The following is a 12,087-nucleotide window of genomic DNA, read 5'->3' on the forward strand; positions in this document are numbered from 1 at the left end:
TACCGCGATTCTCCCGTGGTTTAAAAGCACCGCGCGATAATGGCGAAGCTTGAAATGTGGTCACGTGGAGCAAAAAAAAACCCATAAATAGTCAGTCTGACCTGTTTTCGACAGCTCTTATTGTCGCCCGTACGCCGCGCTCGTTTTCCATATGCTACATTAATAAAGAGCTCATTAATAAAGAGAGAAGCTCGCCTGCGTGCGATTGCTCATTTTTCAATTGCGTTATGACTTCGTTAAGAGACCACCATCTCATCCCGCACGGCTAAAAACATCTCCGTGAACATCGAAATCCCAAGGTTACTCGTTATTATAGCGCGTATGTCGCGCGCCAGCGACAACACCGGCGTGGCTCGGAGCGACGCGTGACCTTCAGCGCGATACACAACATTGGGGTATAGCACTTTTTTCAGTTCTGAATACCGCGACGTGACGACGCGTGGTCATCATAACAGTTTCGGGCGCGAGTGAGTGAGCACGCGCAACGATTTAGCTCGATATTTTCGGTATCGTGAAATTCCTCGGGGTTAGTGTGTGTCCGTAATTTGCGGTTCTCGCGTCGCGTTCAACATCCTGCCATCGTGAGTGTGTGGGAGCGTTGTAGATATCTATAAGGTAGAGTCACCTATATTTGATTTTTGTTCATTTCCAAAAATGCCCGTATATTTATCTTATCGCTGTTATTAATCAGGGACACTGTCTTTTCTGTATCAGACTCGACTTCAGTGCGACCGTATGCTGGTGCAGTTTCCAGGATGCGGATGATGCAGTACCGGAGGAGCCGGTTCGGGCCGAGCAGAATCGACTCGAAGGTAAGTTCGCAAACTCGTTATTTTTCCTTGCTTAATCTTTTGCCGTCGAAAGCCGAGACACAAAAGTCCGTAGTGGCTCGACTCACGGTCGCAAAGAGCCAATTCATTCGTATATAAGTGCTTAAGAAATTAATGTTTGCCAATTTGTTGACTGCGGACATCTCACACGTGTGATATGTGTGATGCGTGCGCAGTGGAAAAATAAAACTGGATTTATGCAGTTAATGTAATTGGTCTCTTTTTCTGTTTCAGTATCCTGACATAGCAGAATGCAGCGATGGTAAGTCCATTATCAATTTTTATGCATGCGCTCACGACACAATTACGCTTCGCAACAAAGGCTCGCGAACAAACGTGTCGTAGGAGATTATTCGACGTACATATGCGCGTTGCGACATTATTCGGTTTATAAATGTTGATTCGCGATATTCGTCGTTAATCGCGAGTGTGTTATTTTGATATTAGAATACGAATTCACGAATTAACGAAACGGAAAGATCGAGTCTAAATTTAGAATCTGATGCAAGTTTTTTACGAGTGTTAATTTTTTTCGGTTCTCGGTTCTTTCGGGTTTTCAGACGCGATTCACGGGTACATCTACCTGAAGTATCGAAGAAAACGAATTAATAAATTTCGATTTCGCACGTTATTAAACAAAGTCGTAAGCACGTTACAACTCCTACAATATCGTTTGGGCAACAAGTCGCGTATTTATCAATATCTTTTTCCGCTTTAGTTTAATTCGTTTGATAATGTGAAAGAAGCTCTCGATTTTGTGAAACGCTGCGGTTTTCGGTTTTTCGGATTTTCAGGCGCGATTCATGATACCTTCAAAGTATTTACGAAAAACGATTTGATAAATGTCGATTCTGTCCGTTGCTAAATAGATTCGTAAACAAAATATACATTATACGTCGTTGAGCCGTATATATGATTGCGTCGCAATAACATGAAGGACAAGTGAACGCCCTTCGAGAGCATGTACGAGCTGTACGAAAGAAATAAGATCAGATTCGCGCTTACTCGAATATATATAATACTTTAATACAAGAATCATGCGTATGTATGCGGTACTGATTATGTTTTATTTGATCTCCTTGCGAATTTATCAAAAAACGATTTGTATTGTTTATGTATGACCTTGCGGTTTAGTTTATCAAGCCCAACAAGTTTCAACAATTAATGATAAAGTGACGGTTACGTTGACAAAGCAACATAGATTATTGGAATTTCGATCAATTGGTAGTATCAATGATGAGACGAGTGTAAAATATAAACCGCGTTGTTGCCGCGCGTTCGGGTGATGTAATTTAATATAAATTTAGGCATTTTCAAGCCTCTTGATCGTTAAATATTAAATTTCAAGGAACATTTCTGTTCGGGAAAGATCAAGTCTAAATCGATCGAAGTATACGCTATTAAAATTTGACACCGTGCATATACGCATATACGCATATTCAGTTCAATACCGACGATAAACTTTCGCGTACGGTGATTATTGCACATAGTCTATAATTAGCAAGACTTTGCTCAACACTTTTTACAATTTTAATTGTTCAGAGACACAAATCATTAATCCCCGCATACCAAAGTCATAAATTTTGGTTAAATTAATTCCACGTACTTGTCATTGATTATTCAAGTGGGAATATTTAATACGCGCGCGTTTCATTAGGCTTTGCGCGAATATACGCTTAGATTAATTTGTGCTAATCGCGATACATATTGCGCATACATACGCGTGTATCAATCTCGGGCAACTAGCTCCGAATTTGAACAAGTGCAACACTGACCTATTTCTTATCATCGCATAGTACATTCCTTGCATGATAGTTCTTATTTCTGCTCTCATGGTGCCTCTTATTTTATGATATTTCTTATTTTATGATATTTCTGATCTCATGTGCTTCCTTTTATTTTATGATATTTCTGATCTCATGTGATTCCTTTTATTTTATGATATTTTTGACGATGATCTCGTGATATTTCTTATTTTATGATACTTTTGATCTCATGATATCTCTTATGATATTTTTGTGCGTGATCTCATGATATTTCTTATTTTATGTGACATTTATTCATCTGAATGATGCATATGAGTATTTCGCATTGGTATTTCCGATGCTACAAGACTTCTTCATGCATTATTAATGCGTATATGTGATTTTGTTAATGACAATGTGTATGCTGACTGCATATTTAGAATAATTAATTGCTTGACAAAATAGATACATACACGGTATAGCAAAGTGTTAAAGGATTGAAATGCGCGATTAATAGTTTCGAAACGCTTCGTATATCGTGGCTTGTCGTACACGCGCGCGCATTCTGTTAATAATTTCACGAAATTCTGGACATTTATTATTAATCCAGTGATCTAAACTGCACTCATCCCGATAATTGCGCGTCCGGTAATTGGGCATATATATAAAATTCACCCGAATGGCTTATATAAATGCATATATCCGTAATGGCATAAATAATCGAAATTAATTTTTGTCACGTCTCTATGGGACAGAGGCGAAGGGGCGGGGGGTTCTTCAAAGCCGCGAATTACGTTGCGCTAAATATCTCGGCGGCAAGGTCACATGCCGCGTGATTTGAGAGAACGAAGTCATCGTTTTTTTTTTTTTTTCTTTCCTCGCGCTTCCGGCTTTTACGGTTCAGGAATCCACGTCAGAGGCAGGTTATTCCGTAATATCGTCTCGTAATACCAGCGACTTCCTGTATTCTTTCTGCGACCGGAATTGAGGTGTCGCGCGAGGCGCGCTTCCTCGATCCCGAGCGCTTTCTGCTCCTTTCGCGAGTTTCAGCCTCCCCTTCGGAGGTGGAACCTCCGGGTGTCCGGTACCGGAGGTTCCCTTCCCCCCAATCGTAACTACATTCATGGATACAGCATCAACCGGGAAATGTACCGCGTTTGTTGTCGGTAAATACAGAATATGTAAAACGAATTCAACCGCCGTGCACGAACAATATGCAACGGAACAATAAAATATCCGCCCGTATAAATTTATGGCCACTTTATTCGCGTTTAAGTCTATATTTATTCCATGTGATTTTTAAACTGTGAACCGTGCAAGGCGAATTCGCAAAGAGCGAAAGCTCTCTGTGTGTGTCTCTCTCTCTCTCTCTCTCTCTCTCGGTTCGCACATAAAATTATCGTGACGTTGATCAGGCGTCGCGGCGTTTTTGCGCGTTCGCGAATAAATCAACTGCTTCGTCTATTGATCGCGATCGATCGTGCAATTATCCTTGCATATGTTTATAGTACATTGCGCGTATCTGCGATGCAAAGGTTCGGTTTTAAGCGCTCGTCGTAGAATCGCGACGATATTACTCGGGGGAAGTAGGATGAGCGAGTCTTTTACGTGATCGCATAATGTCGCTGATAAAAGCGGATAATATAAACCAAACATTCAGATGGATAGAGAGGAAAGGAAATAAAGCAATGCGCGTTACGCTCGCCCGATGTTGTTTCAAACGAACGCGAGCACGTCCATGTGTTTACGCAGGAAATGAGGAATTCTTCGCGGAACGCAGTTATTAAATTAGCGGGAGGGTACGCGATATCAACGTGGCATGTAATTTCCAACATCTGCTCGAAAGAACTTTGCGCGTATGCGTACGTGTATATATATATATATATATACATATACATATATATATATATACATATATATATATATATATGCATTCGTCGTATCGTATATATGACTCACCAAGAAAGTTTCCGTCTTCGTTTCTGGCGGTGCCGCACCATGAATTTACCCGATGCAAGAAAGGACGAGCACTTGGCGCGCTAGAAAGAAGTTTCGCGTTCGGGGAAAACTTTAAAAGTACAAAATCAGGACTGATCGTTAAATGAGGAAATGTACTGCTTCAATAATTTTAAATCTCGCCCGAACGTCTGCAGAAAAATGCGGCGATCGAAGCGCGACGTTTTTCATCCGTGTGCTCGAAAGCGCACGGTTAACTTACCGATGGCCGTGCTGGAACTGGGTCACCAGTCCCAGAATTGAGTTTGATGTGCGAATAATGTTCAAAAATGCATCGGATGATATCGGATTTTACGGGATCGAGCCCAAATCAGGTCGGATCGGAATCAAATGAAAGCAGAAATGTAACGACGGGTAGAGAAAAAGAAACAAAGAGAGTGAATACAACTGCATTTGATAAAAAACAAAAAAAAACCAAAGCGTGATTCCAATTTAGAACAGTCAATTTCGCGCGTTTAACCCGATAACGCGTCTCGTCCGCGTTGTTTTTCGACTTTGAACCGACATCATTCATCTACCAGCGTTGAATTAGCGAAAGTGATGGAGATGAAAAAGCGTACAAGAGGGATCGAGAAAGGGGGGGGGGCGATATGCATACACACACACACACACACACACATACTATATATTCATTTTACCGCGCTAAAATTATTCCAGCCGCGTGAAGGTGGTGGATCTCGCGGTTTCGTTCTGCCATTCTTATACGACTGTACGCAATCGAGTGATTCCCGCGAGCAGCCCGCCTCATCGTATCCCGAACTCATGCATCTCCCCTATGGTCGTCGTTTCGCTCCTTTATCGTCACTCGTCATCGCGGTTCATCACCCGCGAAACGCCGAATTTTATTCGAGCCGAGCTTCCAAGACGCCCCGACGCGGCGACGGAACCGGTTCATCATTCGCCGAGCGCTACGCTTTAGCAGAATATTCGCATTCGCGCGACGGAGGCGCGTCTCGTCGGCGTGCATGAGTTGGGCGAAGAGAGAGAGAGAGAGAGAGAGTAAGTCGACGGCTTCGCACTTCGGGAACTACTTTCCTACCGAGATCGACGTGCATCAATAATACCGTCGTTCATAATATTCTCCCGCGAACTGCCGTCATCCAGTTTTACGTGTCGACTCGTGTGCGCGCATATGTCTTATAAAATAACCCAAAATTCGCGATAGCTGAGGGCAAAGACGCTTTTAGGCGCGATCGATGGGAAAATTGTTTATACGGCAGCGTTGGCGAGAAATGTACATATCCACGAGAAACTGTTACGACATATCACAGAGAGACCTCCTCCACTGCCCTCCTCGCGTTTCACGAGGAGAAAAAAATCCACGAGGAATGTAAGGTTTCGGAACCCGCGGATGAGAGCTTCTCTATCGCCGAAAGGTTTCACAGAGAACTCATATTCATGACGCCGCTGAACCCTCCACTCACTCTCTTTTATACACAACCGTCCCCTCTCTGCCCTCGTTTTCGAACTTCTTTCGACCGTCTTGGTGTGCTCACACACGCGCGATCTTTTCTCGGCTACTTGATCCCGCCGCTAGATTTTCGTCAGCATCGAATGGGGAGAGCGAGAGAGAAGAGAAGAGAAAGAGAATTATATATATTCGCGGCATCGCACCGGCTCCGAACCATCGGATCCATTAACTTTCGGGATATCTAAATTCGCGCGTATAATCAATCAATATATCGCTTCTCTGAAATTACGATACGCGCCCAGCAGGGCGCGCGGTAATTTCGCGATGAGTGGCGCGTGTAATTCGACGGCGGTTGAGCGGTGGTACGCATTGTCCGTTAATTACTATCAAATTTCACCGCTTTCCGAGAGTTATCGGCCGAGAGAGAAACCGACACACAAGATGCGTCGTGTCATACATGCGCGCGTAAGTTTCCAGCCTCCGCCAAGTACGCGATGTGTGTAGCGCCGCGACATTTATTCCCTGTCGTTGGTACATAGAGAAGCCGTTATACTAAATCGGCACAGATGTTACTTGCTAATATCGATGACAGATATACTGGCAATATTGAATCGCGGCACACTCGTTATAATGGGGTTTACATTACGCGGGTGTGGTTATGATTGAATGTGATGTACATGCTGCGAGCGGATCAACAAGTCACCGATGGCACCGAATATTAATCGAATATTAATAGAATTTATAACGTCCGCGCCAATAGCGCGCGTTATGCATTTAAATTAATCTCTTATTATGACCCCGAATATATCGCGTTATTGTGCGACGTAATTATCTTCTCTCTGCCCTTTGCCCATTGCTCGATTCGTCCGACTGAATTTGAAGGTGGAGCGTAAGATATTAATAAATTTCTGTGAATTGTGAATTAACGTAACGCGTGAATTAATTACGCTGCGGTATACATGAATCTCGCGCGTGCGCGCGCGATTCAAAGAAGCCGCGACGGGAATCGTTCTCGCTCGATTGCGCAACTTCTCAGTCTCGAAAAATCAGCAAGTCAACGCGAAATCGATCTTTCTGAGGGAGGGAGACAGAGAGGGAACGAGAGAAAGAAAGAGGTGGCGGAAAGGAAAAGGATACTCGGGCGCGTCTCTGCGCTTCCACGTTGGGCTCGCGCGCGAGGGAGAGAGAGAGAGAGTGACTTTTGTTCCTTCCAAAGGATGCGGTCGAGGGTTTGGAATACTCGTATCTCGTTAACCGCTCGTTAAAGCGTGTATAACATTTTACGCGCTGGCTCCCGACGCGTTACTGTACCTCCGCCATCGTAAAGGGACTCGTTAAGTCTAGAGGTCTAACGGGGAATAACTCATGCCGTTAATTATCAGCGGGAAAGCCTGACGGGTGGCGAGCGCGCGCGGACAAAGCAGCTGCGGAAGATGCCGTCGACGGAGAAAAAAAAGGATATAATAAAAGCGGCAAAAAGGGGAAAACCGAGAGAAACTTGCTGCCAGATACATTTCGATGTCGAAACGTTATACATACACCCCGCCCCCCTCCTCTTCTCTCTATATAGGGCGGGTATGTACACCGTTACATAGAACGTCTTTTTCTCAGGCGAGACAGCTGTCCGAAGATTTGCATAAGCGGCTTTTCATGATAGCCTTACTTTCCATCAGTCGCCGCGGCTTTCCCGTAATTTTGATTAACATCGCAAATCGCGATACGAAAAACCCGGTCGAATCCGCCGTAGTTCCGGGATCGAGTTAAACGAGAATTCTCTCCGTCGTCGCTTTCTTCTCTCTTCCGCGTCCGGAACGCGGTGCTTACGGAACGGTTAATGAGGTCAATTATTCCCGAACCATTGTTCCAACGATCGCGCGTGGCTGCGAAAAAGAACTAATTTTTTTTCTCCTCTCTCTCTCTCTCTCTCTCTCTCTCTCATTCTTTCTCTTTCATCCTCTGAAACCGATCCAAATTCGATCCAACTTCGAAACACCGTTCGCTTTTGACGCAAAAAAATACGATCGACTGGCTAATCGCAAAAGATCTCGATGTATCAGTTAGAGAGAGAGAGAGAGAGAGAGAGAGAGAGGCACCGATCGCATACAAAGTCGAGACGAGGAGAATACCGGCACGAATGGAAAGTCCGATGGACTTTTGGGCGATTTATTATTAGCAAGATATAGAAGAGATCACTTCTCGCGTTGCGGCAATTTGCCAAAAATATCCGCGTGGAATTTTCGCCGGACTGATTATCGCCGTTGCGAAAATATGCAGTCAGAGCGAAGTTCGGATGTGTAATGTCGGCTCTCCGGCCGCGGCCGCGCGCAGGATAAAATCTCGACCCTCGGGCCGAGATATATTTGGACCAATGGCAGTTCAGGCTCCTGCCGCTCTTGTCGCTGCTACCTGACGTTAAACCGGCGTATGTCAGATTAATTCGTGATTTGGGATTTAATTCTCCGAGATCTCGCGCGCGATCGAGAGGGAGAGCGGGGGAGAGGGGTAGCGGACGCACTTGGATGTTAGCTTTAATCTTGAATTAATTCCGCCCGAAACGACGCGCTCAGACGCGTGGCTGTCGCGCGTAAACTTTTTCACGATCACACGGCCGATCGTGTGACAAATGAAGCGTACAAGAGATCGCGTCATTTCCCAAGCGCGCGTTATCGCCTGAAAACTCTTAGCGCGTGTTTTACAATCCGAACTCGTACACTCGTACATTCGTGTGTGTTCGGGTAGCGACGTTGCGTGGAAAGAGGAAAATCAACGGGCCGTCCGACGGGAATTAAATTTTTCACGTTCGCAACGATCGATCATTCGTAGGTCCTCCGTGATTTGTTGTTTATCAATTGTCATCGCCACGATTGCTTGCACCCCGCTCGTCCGGCGTGCAACGTCTCTCTCTCTCTCTCTCTCTCTCTCTCTCTCTCTCTCTCTCTCTCTCTCTCTCTCTCTCTCTCTCTCTCTCTCTCGCTGAGGCGGTCTGTAAAATAAAATCGTCGGTATGGGCGAATTGGCCGAGGGATAGACGAATACAGGAAAGAAGAAGAGGCGAAAGGATGCTCTCGAGAGTTTTCGGGACGAGCGCGAACGAGCGTTTAGGAGGATGGTCCATTATCAGGGCCAATATCCAGGATGCTCGACAACCCTCTTAACGATCTCACCCAACTACTATACCCTTTATCTACCTCATTCTCCTCTTTCGTACTTTCCCTTATCTCCCTTCCCGCTCGCTCTCGTTCGTTCCGGCGAAAACCCTTTCGCCTCCTTCAGCGACAATTACGTTCGCCCGGGAGTTTCCTCGCGAGTCGCAATCGCAAATTGACAAAGAAGACGCCGGCCACGAGACGGTAGACGGCAGCGGCGACGACGACGACGACGACGACGACGACGACGACGACGACGACGACGACGACGACGACGACGTCTTCGAAATGTTCCCGGTCGCGTCGTCATTTCGTTCAATTTGTCTCTTAAATAAACCGCGGTCGGATTTATCGAGTTTTCCAGCCTGGTTCCGCCGTTCGACCGTTGCGCACTTCCCCGAATAAACTAACGTTCATTATAAGCGGCGCGACCCGACTTAACTCTCGGCGCAGTGTCTCGTCCCTCTAACTTTTAACTAACCCTTCCATTGTGTGTCCATCCCATTCCATTTCGCTCGCTACGCTGCCGTGCCGTCTACCTCGCGCGCTCTTTGTCACGTCGCGTTTTCTCCTTTTTGCCGCCGTCCAACTTGCCGTATTCGTAATAATATCTTTTTCGGTGTTTGCTCGTTACGTCCGCGTCCTTTATTTCCACGTAGGTAGGGACGGAGGAACGGCGAGAACGTGACTCCGGCATACGTAAACGCCGCCGTCGGTGATAGCTGTGTTGACTCGGCCCCGTCGCGGAGGGAGGTCGTCGTACGCGGAATTTCAAAGAGTTGAATTAGATTTAAGAATAAGCGACGGATTAAACAGGTCGTTTAATTTTTCCCGGGGCAGAGCGAGCGAGCGAGCGAGCGAGCGAGAGAGAGAGAGAGAGAGAGAGAGGGAGAGGGAGAGGGAGAGGGAGTGAGAGAAAAATCGGCTACCTTGAAATAATAAAACGGGTTTGCCGAACCCGCCGCCGCGTTCATATCCGCGTCCGATCGATCGAAATCTCGTAATACGAGTCCGACAAGCGAACTCTCTCGCTGGACATCGCGTTCGAATATACAAATGACCGCGGTATACTGTAACGTAACCCACATCGCTACCTCGTGCACGCGCGATTCACAGTCACATCGGGTGTTTCGTCGAATGTGAAAATACGCGAGCCATGTTTGCACGCGTCACCGCGACAGCGACGATTTACGGATGCGTTTAAGAAACGTGACAAAACGCGCGCGCGCGCGCACGGCCAACCGTAATCCCTCGTTATATCGCTTATATTTATTCACCGCGCTATAGCGTCCAGCGAGAGATGAACAAGACCGAATCTCTTTTGATATGTGACGAAGGGAGCGTAAAAAGGTAGTAACAGGCCGGCCTTTCTCCATGGTAATCGATTTCGTGTGTCGTCGTGCGGATCCCCTCGGCGGGTATTTGTTATGCCGAACGATCCGAAGGGTCGATCCGTGGGTTCCTTAATAACGGACGGTAGGCTCTCTTCATTGAATTCGTCTTGATACCTTTATCCTGCAGAATCCGTGTCGGGCGAGCACATAGAATAAATTTCTTTCCTTTTCCAACCGCATATTCGATCCCGCTCGGCTCAGTTCGCCGGCAAACACGATCATCGAAAGGAAGAGAGAGAGAGAGAGAGAGAGAGAGAGAGAGAGAGAGAGAGAGAGAGAGAGAGAGAGAGAGAGAGAGAGGGAAGCGAAGCCGGTGTTGTCCTCCTTATACTATCCGTTTTTGATCGGAAATCGATGCGAGGGAAATTATGATAACATTTTACGCGTTAATGCGAATAGATCGCAGATACGGTGAATCTAAAGAATTAGAGAGAAGAAAAGGAAGGAACGGAAATTGAGGATCCCGAGGAAGGCTAATGCATTGTCGAGCAATATTTTTCAAGCGCCTGAGAAGCGATAAATCACGCGACAAATCACGCCGCCGATCTTGTCGTCGCGCGTAAGCTCTGAAGCAGCAACGTTTTATCAGGCAGCTGATGACGCTTTATCTCGCTATTTACAACTAATTGAATTCGGGGCGTATTGTTTAAACGCGAGTCTCTAAATTTGAGATCCGCGATTGTGCAGTCGAGTGTCGCGTCGCGCGCACGCTCACGAACTATGGAAATAATTTCGCAATGGATAATTTCTCCACGGTGAAGTTTCGACGTTTACGGTGAAGAGGCATTACCGTTTCGCGTCGCGGCAGATAACCCCGTTGCAACAATGGGGTCCCCATCCGGCTGTTCGTAAAACAATTGGAAAAAAAAAGAGTACATTCGTCATCTATGGGTTTTGCCGAGTCATCGACATTTTTCGACGGGCGGCAATGGAATGAAATCGGAAAGTCAAAGCAAACGCCACAAACGCGCTCACAAAAACGAAAAGCCGATAGATTTCCGCGATTGCAGGTTGACACGCTGATTCAACTGGACATTACATAAAAGTCTGCTGCAGTGAAAAATCTGCCGCTTTGTAAATCCGACACACGGCACGTATTAGCCAATATAATTTACGTTGAATCCCTACGTAAATCGCGGGATAAGTCGTATCACTGCCAGGCTTGAAAGAATAGGAATCCTTCGGGCTGAAAAATGAAAGGAAGTCAATATATATATATATGTATATATACATATACATATACTTTGAATTTTTCAGGACGTAGGCGAGCTTATTTCACGGCGAGCAAAAAAGTCTCGTAAAATGCTTTTCCGGTGAACTTTTTATTTATGATCCGTGAACAGGAAAATAATACACACTAAATTATTCGAGCACGATGGTTTTTCGCGAGTTGTGCAGATATAACCAGTTGGAAAAATACGCGGTGGCGGTATCGCGAATAATTGAAAGGGTAATCGGAAAAGCGGCGGCGAGAATAAACAATGCGATGAGCGCGCGAGCGGCGTTCTACTGAAGAGAAATCACGATCGTAATATCATATGCACA

The sequence above is a fragment of the Harpegnathos saltator genome, unplaced genomic scaffold (genome assembly GCF_003227715.2).
Source record: "Harpegnathos saltator strain DR-91 unplaced genomic scaffold, Hsal_v8.6 scaffold31, whole genome shotgun sequence".
NCBI classification, from domain to species: Eukaryota; Metazoa; Arthropoda; class Insecta; order Hymenoptera; family Formicidae; genus Harpegnathos; species Harpegnathos saltator.